The sequence below is a fragment of the Chrysochloris asiatica genome, unplaced genomic scaffold (assembly GCF_000296735.1).
Source record: "Chrysochloris asiatica unplaced genomic scaffold, ChrAsi1.0 scaffold00052, whole genome shotgun sequence".
NCBI lineage: Eukaryota > Metazoa > Chordata > Mammalia > Afrosoricida > Chrysochloridae > Chrysochloris > Chrysochloris asiatica.
The window spans coordinates 16,062,728-16,074,864 of record NW_006408570.1 but is presented as its reverse complement, the minus strand read 5'-3'; the positions used below and the strand labels follow the sequence as shown (position 1 = coordinate 16,074,864).

At 36.5% G+C, this 12,137-nt stretch overlaps 2 pseudogenes; one reads left to right on the top strand and one right to left on the bottom strand.

Annotated features, from left to right (window-relative positions):
* The first annotated feature begins 6,543 nt into the window (after positions 1 to 6,543).
* LOC102832878 lies at positions 6,544 to 6,762 on the top strand (annotated as a pseudogene).
* A 2,899-nt stretch (positions 6,763 to 9,661) lies between these two features.
* Positions 9,662 to 10,102, bottom strand: LOC102836702 (annotated as a pseudogene).
* Between the last annotated feature and the right edge of the window lie 2,035 nt (positions 10,103 to 12,137).

Genomic DNA, 12,137 nt, shown 5'->3' with positions numbered 1-12,137 from the left:
CCGTGTTCTGTTCGAACAACTTCCCTTTGGTCCATGTACAGATTCCTCATGAGCACAGTTGTGTTCCAGAATACTCATACTTCTTAGAGCATTTTAAAATAAGGGAATAGGAAAGCTTGTTGACAGATGTACAAAATGTACTGAAAAGCAAGGAAATTGTGTCAGAAAGTGATGTGTTTGTCTTTTCTAAAAGTTGAATAAAGTAAATTCTACAGCTAGATTGTGGAAAATTTTAGACTTACCCCTGTGTATATGTAAAGTGTATGTGTATGCTTTACATATGCGTGTATGTATGTATGAACTATCTTACTTGATTTGATTATATATACATACATACACACATACACGTGTTAAGTATATATGTAGTTGTTGTTAAGTGCTGTCGAGTCGGTTCCGACCCATAGCTACCCCGAACAGGGTTTCCGAGGCTGTAAATCTTTACGGGAGCATAAAGCCTCCTCTTTATCCCGCGGAGCAGCTGGTAGTTTCGAACTGCTGACCTTGCGATTCGCAGCCTGATTTGTAGCCACTACGCTACCAGAGCTCCTTTATGTGTGTGTGTGTGTGTATGTAAGTATATAGAGGTACACATATATGTAAAGTATATAAATATGTATATACCAGTTACTTCTCAGAAATCCTATAGAGGGTTGCTATAAGTTGGAACCGACCTGATGACACTTCATAACAACAAATATATGACCCATAGCAACTCTGTATAGGGTTTCTGAGGAGTTGCTGGTAGGTTTGAATCAATGACCTTGCAGCTCGTAGTCCAGTGTTTATCTTAAAGCACCACACCAGGACTGTATCTACATATATATAGCCCTTTGTGTGGGGGGCTGTAGGATAAGCACATAAATGGAGTTTTGATGTGGTGCTGTAGGATAAGCACATATATGTATGGAGTCTTGGTCTGGCACGGCTTGAATTACAAGGTTGGCAGTTCAGTCACCAGCTGCTTCTCAGAAACCCCATACAGGGTCGCTATGAGTTGGAACTGATTCTTTGGCACTTAAGAATTAACACCACTGACCTTTTAGTTAGCAGTTCAGTGCTTATCCTATAGTGCTAAATCAGGTGGGTTAATGCACTGGACAGCAAAATCAGTTTGAACCACAAGATTGGCAGTTCAAGCTCACCAGCCGCTCCTTGGAAATCCTATGTAGGGCCACTGTGAGTCAGAACCAACTTGATGGCTGTTAAAAACAACAACAAAAATATATATGTACATATATATGTATACACACACGGGGAGCTCTGGTAGCACAGTGGTTATGAGTCGGGCTGCTAATCTTATGATCAACTGTTCGAAACTACCAGCTGTTTAATGGGAGAAAGCTGTTTAATGGCTTTCTGCTCCTGTAAAGATTTGCGGCCTCAGAAACCCTATACAAGGTTGCTGAGTTGGAACTGACTCCACGGCACAAAGCCACCACCATATAAATACATATTCACACACACACACACACACACATATGTATGTTATTGTTGTTAAGTGTCATGGAGTCGGTTCCAACTCATAGCAACCCTCTTCAGGGTTTCCAAGGAGCGCCTGGTGAGTTTGAACCCTGGACCTTGAGGTTCAAACTGACCTTGTAGTCCAGTGCTTTATCCCACAGTGCCACACCAAGACTTCTATATGTAGATATATATTTATATGGACTCCTGGTGTGACTCTGTAAGATAAGCACTAGCCTTCAGAACTGACTTGATGGAACTTAACATTTATTTGCAGACAGATAGATAGAGTGAGTGAGAGAATGAGTGAGTCCTGGGTGGTTAAAACCTACCAGCTGCTCCTGAGAGACTTGGTGGCACAATGGTTAAGTGCTTGACTGCTAACCGAAAGGCCATACATTTAAACCTACCAGTGTGTCCACGGGAAAAAAACACTTAGTAATCTGCTCCCATAAAGATTACAGCTTATGAAATTCTACTGGGCAAGTCTAACCTTTCATATAGGGTCACTATAAATCAGAACTGACTCTACAGCACACATAGGGTTCCCAAGGTTGTACATCCTTATGGAAGCAGATTGCCACATCATTCTCTTGGGGTATAGTCGGTGGGTTCAAACTGCTGTCATTTTAGTTAGCTGCTGGATGCTTAATTTTACACCAAATCTCTAAAGATTGTTGTTGTTAAGTGCCATCGAATCAGTTCTGACTCATAGCCACAATGTATAGTTTCCCACCCTATATAGAGTTTCTGAGAAGCAATTGGTGGATTTGAACCATCAAGCTTGCAGCTAACAGTCCAGTGGTTATTCTACAGTGCTACACCAGGACTCTTTGTAAAGATTATAGTCTTGGACATGCTATGGGACAGTTTTACTTAGTCCTGTAGGGTTTCTGTGAGTTGGAAGTGATTTGATAGCAATGTTGTTTTTGTGTGTGTTTTTACATAGTCTACCTCATAAGACCTTGAACTTTTCTATTAGTCAGTCACCTCTTCGTAGAAGATATTGGTCAAGTGAACAAAATAATATGGTAGATCAGGAAAGGCAGCTTGTATTTTGGGTTAATATAGTAGAAAATCTAGACAGAATGTTACCATCTTGACAACATTTAACAAAACTTATTTAACTTTTGATTTATCTGTGTGATAAAAAGGATGGAAATACTAAAAATTTGTTCGCAAGTCTGCATCTCTTTTTAGTATGTCTTATGCTATGCATTACTAAAATTGCCTTCAGAGCAGTATCAAATAGAAAGATCTAATTTGAGTTTCATCTCCCTTTTTTTGTCATATACTCTGGTAGACACAAAGAAAAAAAACAGTATAAAAGCCTTCAATCTAATTAACTATAAAATTTAACTGTATAGTTTAACTTGTGTACAGTGTCTGTAAAAGATATTATAGACATGTACAATCGTTAAATACCTGGAATCTGCTAATTAATGGGTGTCAAGAACTGTAAAGGATGGGATTTTACCCTACTCGAAAGCTAATAAATAACTGTGCTATATTTTTGTGGATGTTAGTAGAAGACATGAGACTGCTGGGTCAGAGACAAAGGAAAATTTATTACTCATAGCAATAGCGGTAGCCAGACTAACAACATTTTTCTTTTATTGATCCTCTAAGTCCGATTCCTATTGTTGTTATGTGCCATCTAGTTGGTACCAACTCATAATGATCCTGTGCAAAACAGAATGAAACACTGCCCAGTCCTGGGCCAACCTCGCAATAATTGCCAGGCTTGAGGCCATTGATGCTGCCACATTGCCAATCTATCTCGATGGGGGTCTTCCTCTTTTTCTATGACCCTCCACCTTACCAAACATGATATCCTTCTCCAGCGACTAGTCCGTCCTGACAATATATCCGAAGTATGAGAGGTGAAGTTTAGCCATCCTGGCCTCCAAGGAGCACTCTGGCTGCACTTCTTATATAGGGTGATGTAAAGAGGGCCAGATGGCATCTGTACATTATATGGGTTATTCAGGAGAAGAACCCTGAACTTAGGAAACTCAAACTTTTTATAATGGGCAGAAAACATGCCTGCTCTTTGGTCCAGAGGGAGACACAATCTCTGTATTCCAAGGGGCGGTTAGTGTCTCAAAGCAAAATGGTGCAGAAATTCAAGAGACCCATGGAGAATTGCCTTGCAACATTGGGTTTGGGCTGAAAATTTTGCTTAATAAATCCTTTATTCACAATGCAAATTAATAATGTAAATGAGGTAGCAAGAGAAAGTGTTTAAAACACTTGGAATAAACAAGTTTAAATATATTACTATTGAAATACCTAATAATGTACAATTTAAATTCCAAATTTTACATTATTGAAAGTAAATAGACTAATAACTTTTACTTTGGATCTCTTTACCATTATGCTTCATAGTTTTAAAAGTAATAAAAGTTTATTTTGAAAGTACTCTGGGTTTTAACATCTTAGCTAATTTATAGTATCTTTCTTCTTTTTATCCATACAGTGAGATTTTAATCTGTGTCAGGTCATAAAAAAGTTTAGGTATGAAAAGGCATGTTTCTTTTTGAAGTTAAAAAACAGTAAGTTCATATTTACACCAAGCCAAAGTGAACCATTTTGAGAGAGCCACCATCTCCGATTTCCTGCAAATAAATAATAAAATAATTAAAATCACGTTCAAGCAGAGAATTAAAAGTTGACTTAAAGTGTATCTTTGTTACTAATTTAAATATTTTAAGAATGGTGAAACAGAATTAAAGGTTTAAATGCATTATACATGTAAAACAAGAAAACTGTATATCTTTATTACTAAAATTTTGATATAGTATTCATAAAAATTAATCTAAAGAAAAAAATACATGAAGCATAAAAAGGCTAAGAAAGTAGGGCAGGGCATGTTAGTTAGAATTTGAAAACAGCTGATAGCTTTTAAAAATACATATTTTATTGTGTTTTTGGTGAAAATTTACAAAGCAAATTAGGTTGCTATTTGATAATTTTTATACAAACTGGTGACATCAGTTAAATTTATCACAGTATATCAATATTTTCAGTCTGGTTATTCGTTAACATTAGTCTAATTTCCTTTCCTTCCTCCTACCAATTACTTTCTCATCTTTGACCATTTGGTTTCATAACAGATGATTTTAAAAAGGAATCCACTACTCAAGAGTTGACAATGTTTACTTTATGAGCCAATCTCTTATTTGGCTGAAAAGTGACCTCTGGAAGTTGTTTCAGTTCAACATTTAGAGGGTAGCTCCAGGCAGCAGCCTCAGGGATTCTTCTCAGCCAGTCCAGTAAAATCTGGACTTTTTAAAGAATCTTGAGTTTCGTTTTATATGTTTTATCCCATTCTATTACATATGTATACATATCTACTACATATATAACACTTTTTGGTTGTTGTTCCATCTAAAGACTTTGCGATTAAAGCTGCAAAGTGGTCTACTAAACGGGGTTGTCAGTAATTGTTACATCAGTCATGTTTTTATGGCTTTACACACTTTAAAAAAAAATGTTTTATTGTGAATTATGTGATAGTTTACATGGGAGAAGATTAGTTTTACATTCATCCTATCATCTATTGTTTCATTGCCGTGGTTACAATCCCCTCCATGCATCATCAACCAACCAAAGGGTATACCCTGCAAGCCTGCCTCCCGTTCATCAGCACACAGCCCCTCTCCCTCTCTGTGTCTAAAGTCCCTAGCTGCTCCATCTCTCCCTGTCATCGTCTCTACCTCCATCTCAGGCATCACTGCTTCTCTGGGTAGGGTCGCACTCTCCACTCTTCTCCCTTGATGGTCCCAGGGACCTCCGATCCAAGACTGAAAAGTTAGTCTCTCCCCTCCTTGCTAAAAAAACATCTACCTTTACATTTTCAACCCTCACAAGCAGTCCTGATAACAATTATTCACTATTGTATCACAAGAGACCCATCCACATTTCATTTCATCAGCCCTGCCTAGACTGATTGCATACTACTCAGTGGAGATTCTACCTTCCTTCATGCCCTGTGGATCTAGGCTCCCTCTTGAAAGCTTGTAAGCCAGTCACTTCTTGCCTTTGTAGCCTCCCCATTTTGGGGAGCCAATGTCCAAGTTGCCTATCCCTGTCTACTCTGTGTATGGAGGGGGTGGGAATGATCCTTGATGTGAGGGCTTTTCGCCAACCCTTCCCCAAAGAATTCAGCACTTTGTGATTTTTTTTTTGTCCTTAAGTGCTATCGAGTCAGTTCAGACTCATAGCGACCCTGTATAGGGTTTCTGAGGAGCAGCTGGTGAGCCTGAACAGCCGACTTTGCAGTTCAACTGACCTTGCAGTCCAGCGCACTAACCCACAGCACCACATCAGGACTTTTTGATTTACACTCCATCAAAATGGCAGTTTTTGCATCTTCAGAGGAGTGAAATTGTGCTTCTTTTCATTGTTCTTTGAGTTTGAACAAAAAGAAGTCTGAAAGAGCAAGATCAGGTGTGTAGGGCAGATGAAGTAATGTTTCCCAACAAAATTATCCTGGACGGTTCTTCCTGCCCCGGAAGAATGTACTGTTGTGATAGACAAAAGGCACTTCCTTGGAATAACTTTCCTGGCTGTTTTCTCACTAATGCAGTTTCCATTTTCTTAGTAAGTTTCTCCATGAGTATGCTATATCTGTCAAGAAAATCTATCAATCTTACTCCTTTGAAATTCCAAAATGCAGTAACCATAACCTGAGCAGATTTCTGTTGCCTTGAATGTAACTGCCCTAGTAGGTCCCCTCAGAAGACACCCCTCTTTTTCAGGCACCATAACAAGAGTATGACAAGTGTATTACTGAGAGAACTTGTCTGCAACCATTCCCTTAATGCAGAGATAAGTTTCAACACTCATTGTATGGACTGGAACACTAACAGCAATACTTAATAATTAAAAAAAAAAAAAAAAATTACCCTTGTATGCCTTAGTTTTGGTGCTCTACTTAGTAGCTTTTGAGGTAATAGAACATAAAATAACAAAAAAATTATGGTTATCATAAAAATTTTACAAAAGTTTATGAAGTTGGAATAAGCGCCCGGCTGGACAAACTGACGACCTACCTCATTGTGGGAAGCGTATGGCGAAATGGCACTGGCGTAGGCCTGAAAACAAATGTCCTGGTTCTACTACTAGCTACCTGCTCGTCATGCGCTCTTTGTGCTGGAGCCCTGGGAGTGAACTGTGTTCAATTCTAAGATGGCTTCTGTTGTGGGGATAGCACTGCCGCAGCACATCATGGAGATATTACATTACTTTGAAATTGTACCGTGGTCACGATGTGACCAAGATCCCAGAGGTTCCTGAAACACCACCCTGAAATAAGGAGCTTGAGTCCTGATGTGGCGCTGTAGGTGCTGGTGTGTGCGCCAGACTGCAAAGCCTTTGAACTGCAATGTCGTGGTTCAAGCTCACCATTCGCTCCTTGGAAACCCTATACAGGGTCCGCTATGGGTCGGAACCGTCTCAACGGCACTTTACAACAACAACAGTAAAGAGCTCTGGTAGATTACTGGTTACCAATCGCGCTGCTAACTTTAAGGTTGCAGTTCAAAACTACCAGCGGTTTTGGTAGAGAAATATGAGGCTTTCTGCTTCCGTAAAGATTTACAGCCTCAGAAACCCTGTGCAGGGTCACTATGAGTTGGAACCGACTCCGCGGTACTTAACAACAACAACAAAGCTGGAATAGGAATTCTTCATCAGATGTCATAAGAAATTACTAGGTGTCAAAATAAGCAGCCTTACGAATATGAAGGCTTACATTTATGAGAAGAACAGGGACAATAATCCTAACTCATTGTGTTCTTTATTCTTAATTTTAAAAGATGCTCTTGTTGTATAGTAATTTTTATCTATTTTAACAGTGTAGTTATTTGTACTTTGATATTAGTATTTTCTTAATCTTTGTGACTGTTTCAGTATTACCCCATGGAAGCTTTTCTTAACATAGCTGAGTACATTTTAATTACCTTCTATTTTTTAAATCCAAAGTCATTAGTTGGCTTTGCTGCTGTTGCTGTTGTATGGCAATTTTTTAAATCGTATTTAGTAAGATGTATTTCTACACTTGACCAAAGTTTTGTAAGAAACAATGCAAGATATGGGGCAAGAGGGAGGGGAGGAACAATATTTTACTGTGCACTATTTACGAAAGACTTACCTGTAAGTTTGAACTCAGGAGTACGATTTAAGTTATCTAGACTCCATTCTGTTTAGCAGCTTTTGCTTTAAAATTATGAAAGCTTTTCTTAACAATGAAAACCAGATCCTGCTAAAGTTAAAATAAAGGAACATTTCACCTTTTAAATATTTAATTTGTATTAGAACTTATTTCCAAAAAACTTATGATGATGATTCTTATGGCCAAAGGTTCTCAACTGCTAAGTAGTATTATTATGTAATGCTTATATACTGTATTTTTAATAGAAAGTGAATCAGGTTCCTCTGAGGGCCGCTGGTAACAGTGTACTACATCCTTAATTTATTTTTATGATTATAATGAGTGCTGTAAATGCATTTGCAGATTGCAGTAAGATATATAATGAGATGAACTGTAGTTAAAAACTAGAGCAAAAAGAAGTGTAAACTTGGTTAATATTAGTATTTTTCTTTTTAAAGATTTCTGTTCCTTAAATGTAAAATGACTACCTGATTTTTCTGATGTAAACTCAATAAATTCAAAGAAAAAAAAAAGTTGATGACGTTCCAAGAAGATACTAACAAAATCCTTATCTATTTCCATTTTATGTTCTATCTTTCTTTAATACCTTCTCCCATTCTGATCAAACACCGAGAAAATTAGAGTTTAGGGTAAGATTCTGAAATTGGAGGATGTTGAAGGATAACACTAAAGGTGAGTGATATTATTTGAAAATTAAAGTAATTCAATGTGGACATTTTCAAAAGTTTGAAGGTAACATATTTAAGACTTGAAATGGTAAAGGAGAAAGATGAGGAGAGTAGGGATGATGGTTATCATTTACACTAATGTCACAATTAGAGATGTTTCTCTTAAAGTATAGGTGAAAATTATTTTATCTTCCTTTATTTCTTTTCATTAAGAGAAATCTTTTAGGAAGTCATTATATTTGTACTATTGAAAGTAGTTGCATCTCAAAGAAAACAGATGTGGGTAAGGAAAGTAAGGGAAACATATATGTGTGCATATGCCTGTAGATCCTGGTATACACTGATTAACAAAACAAAACAAACCTGGAAAAACAGGTAACAAGAAGAATGAGTAATTTAATACTGCCTAGGGCTTGGCTTGTGTGTTTGTGCTGGCAAGTTCAGGGGTTTTAAGTAGCTTTCAATTTAAAAATAAAACTTTATAAGAATTAAAAAAGAAAAAGCAGTCTCCAGCTCTTGGCTTATAAATTATATTCCAAAGTTAAGGTTGTAGACCACTAGAATGGTCATCAAGAAACATGTACATTGCTTTCAGATTTGTTCAGTGGTGGGCAGAGATCCTAGGCAAATTATTCTGTTATCTAAATATCTAAATATAATTATTGCTCTAAGGCTAGCCTTAGTGTACTCAAGATGTGGTTCAGCCATTTTCTTGGTAATTTGTGGTGTCTTCTATCCAGGCTTTAACACCTCTCTTATGTTAGTTATTACATTTTAAAAAGTGGAAAATATCAGAATTAACTTCTTAAGTATCTCCCAGTGCTTTTAAAAAAAACTTTTCTTCTGCAAGACTTCCTTTAAAATCCTTATTTTTGAAAAACTTACTTCAAGACTTTCTCAAAGTATCCACAATAGCTTGTTTTATGCTAATTAACCTTGACATCCATATTTACCTCTGGGAGATATTTTGAAGATGAATGGGATAATGCATTTTGAATACTCAGTTTTTTAATCATTATTAAAGCAGAGTCACTAAATAAAACTTGGAAAACAGAAAACTATAAAAATGTATCCAGTCCCTCTTTCCAAATAAAACTATGGTTTAACACTTTTCTGTTTGCTTCCATCTGTTTTTTTTTTTTTTTGTTGTTGTTGTTATAGCACAACTTATATATTTCAAATGGACACAAAATTAGTATAATTTACAGTATCTTAAGATAACTTGCTCTTGAATGGGAGCTTCCTTTGAGGTCTACAAGACATATCTAGAAAATTTACTACTGTGGAAAATGAAGACTGCTTAAATTGAAGGGGAGTGGGGAGAGAGGAGAGGGTCTGTGGTTTTTCTTTTTAATTAACTGCTATAACACTGTCCTTCAGGCAGCTGAGGGAATTTCATATTTTCGTTAGACTTCATTAGGCACTGAAGCTCTTGCAGAACAACTTTGATGCTATATGAATTCTGCCATTTTGCTAGCACTGATAGGGCTCTTGGGTCCACCACTCCATTAGAACTATTCACTCCATATTAATTTTTGTTACAAATCTTACAAAGGAGGGGTGCTTCTGGGTATTTAGGCCCTCATTCAATTTTAAGGCTGTATATCCAGTTTTCGTAAATACTTCTTGGAGACCCAATTATCATCCCTGTCTATCTTGTAAGTGTCATGTCTTTGTCATCTTATCTAGACCCCAGCTAACTGTGCCATCTCTTACTCCTTTCTGGCTTTTCGAGTTCTTCCAACAGTTGGAAATAGCTAGGGACTTTTAGTGCTGAGCCCGTGGTGGCTGCCATCTTGCGTCCTCCATTCTCTTTTCCCCCATATACACATCTCATGTAATCATCTCAGATATGCAATTCTTTTTTTCTTCAGTTTAGATACTTTTAATGGCCCCACAAAGTCTTTGATTTAAATGAATGAATTCTATTCCATCAAATATCATTTTACTTAATTATCCTTTCTTTTTTGGCTACAATTTATACTGTTTCTAGTTTCTTCTATTTTATAAATAACCCTTTGGTGGGTATTCTTAAGCATTTTCTTAAAAATTTAGGATGATTTCTTTGCTGTAAATTCACAGAAACAGAATTATTGGACCAAAGGTTATGCAGTTCTAGGCCTCTGAATAAACACTGTAGACCTGGTAGTTTTGCTGTTAGTGGTGATTAACTTTCGGAGGTAATACTATAATAATAAGACATTATGAATAAATATCTTCAAATAGATGAGTTTTGACTTGAACTAACTTTTTGGGGGGTGTGGAGTCAGAAGAGGTAGAGGACATCACATGCTGTGTTTCTTTCCTAGTTTGAAAGGAGGCAATTTTGTTTGGTAATAGGAAGTTGTGGTTCCAAGGGAGGCTGATTTTCATTTTATTATGTGCTGAAATTGCGTTCACCCTTAGCTGAATGAAGCTACATGTTAATTCCTGTAGCAATTTACAGCGACAAAAGAGTTTTTCTCAGTGCCTCATTTAATTTCTACATGTGGTTAAGTGTATTTTCTGAACCACACCCTATTGCTGTTACCTAATGCTGGGTGATACCAGGTCACTTTCTTTTAAATGTATACACACTTTCGTAAGCAAACTCTGCAGACAAGTTAAGGTTTGCTTTGTTACAAATTAGATTTTGACCTGTTGCTAACTTAATATAGACATTTAAAAAATAAATAAATACAGTAAGCAATCTTATTATTTTCTTAGGTTTCGACTTTGTCCCTTTCCTACTGGTTTTTCATATAATGTCTTAGTTGGTTCAACAATAATTAAAAATCCCAGAAGCATGTTATTTTCAAGATAGAAGAAGTCTTAAAGCTCTTTGAAGTCCTTTCATTTCATAGATGAAGAAACTGTGGCTCATTTGGATTCAGTGTTTTGTCCAAATCCACTTACTTAGGTTAGAATTTAGTCCTTTTATTTCCCTGTGAAGTGCTTTACATTACAACTTTTTATGTACTAACAAGTAGCATGTGTCCCACAGTTTCCTGATTAATTTATTCCTGCCATTGGACGTTGTTGCCTGTTTACAGGCCTGCCACTAGTCTACCGAGAATGGCAGATGATTTCCTGAGTAGTTTCCCAGCTAGTCAAGTTTCATTATAGAATGGTAACTCTGCTTCTTGCATATTTGGTATCATATAGGAATTTTTTTTGATCAACATTTGCACTTTTGATGCTTGACATTCTTTCTAGAAAATGCTACCTCAGATGTACTGAATTCTAGAACTTGTCAAAGGCTGACTTGAAGCTTCTGGTATTCCATGTTGTTGTTATTAAGTGCCACCTTCCTTCATCTTTCATAGAAAATTTATAAGAAACATTTTTTTCATTTAGTATCTTAGTTGGTAAATTAGGAGTTCTATGTCATTTATAAAACCATACTTAAAGACATATTTAGTTCATTTTTCAGTTTTCTTAAGTGTGGATTCAGTGTTAAAAAAGTTTCTATCTAGAAAAAAATTATACTTTGCATATTAAAATAAGTAAGAACAGTGGGAACTATGTTTTAGAGTTTACAAAGTGTTTTCACATTACCTAATTTGATATAGGAGTGCAGTGACTTTATAGGGTAAATACTGGACTGTGACCAACAAGATTGGTGGTTTGAGTCCACCAGCCTCTGAGAAAGATGAGGCTTTCTGCTCCTATAAAGATTTATAGCTTCAGGAACGCTGTACAGGATTAATACAAATAAGAATCAACTTGATGGCCCTCAATAGAAGCAATAATTTGATGTATCAATCTTTTTTTTTTTTTAATGTTAATTGTGTATTATGTTTTAGTTTACATGGGAGAACATTAGGTTTACATTCATCCTATTGTATATC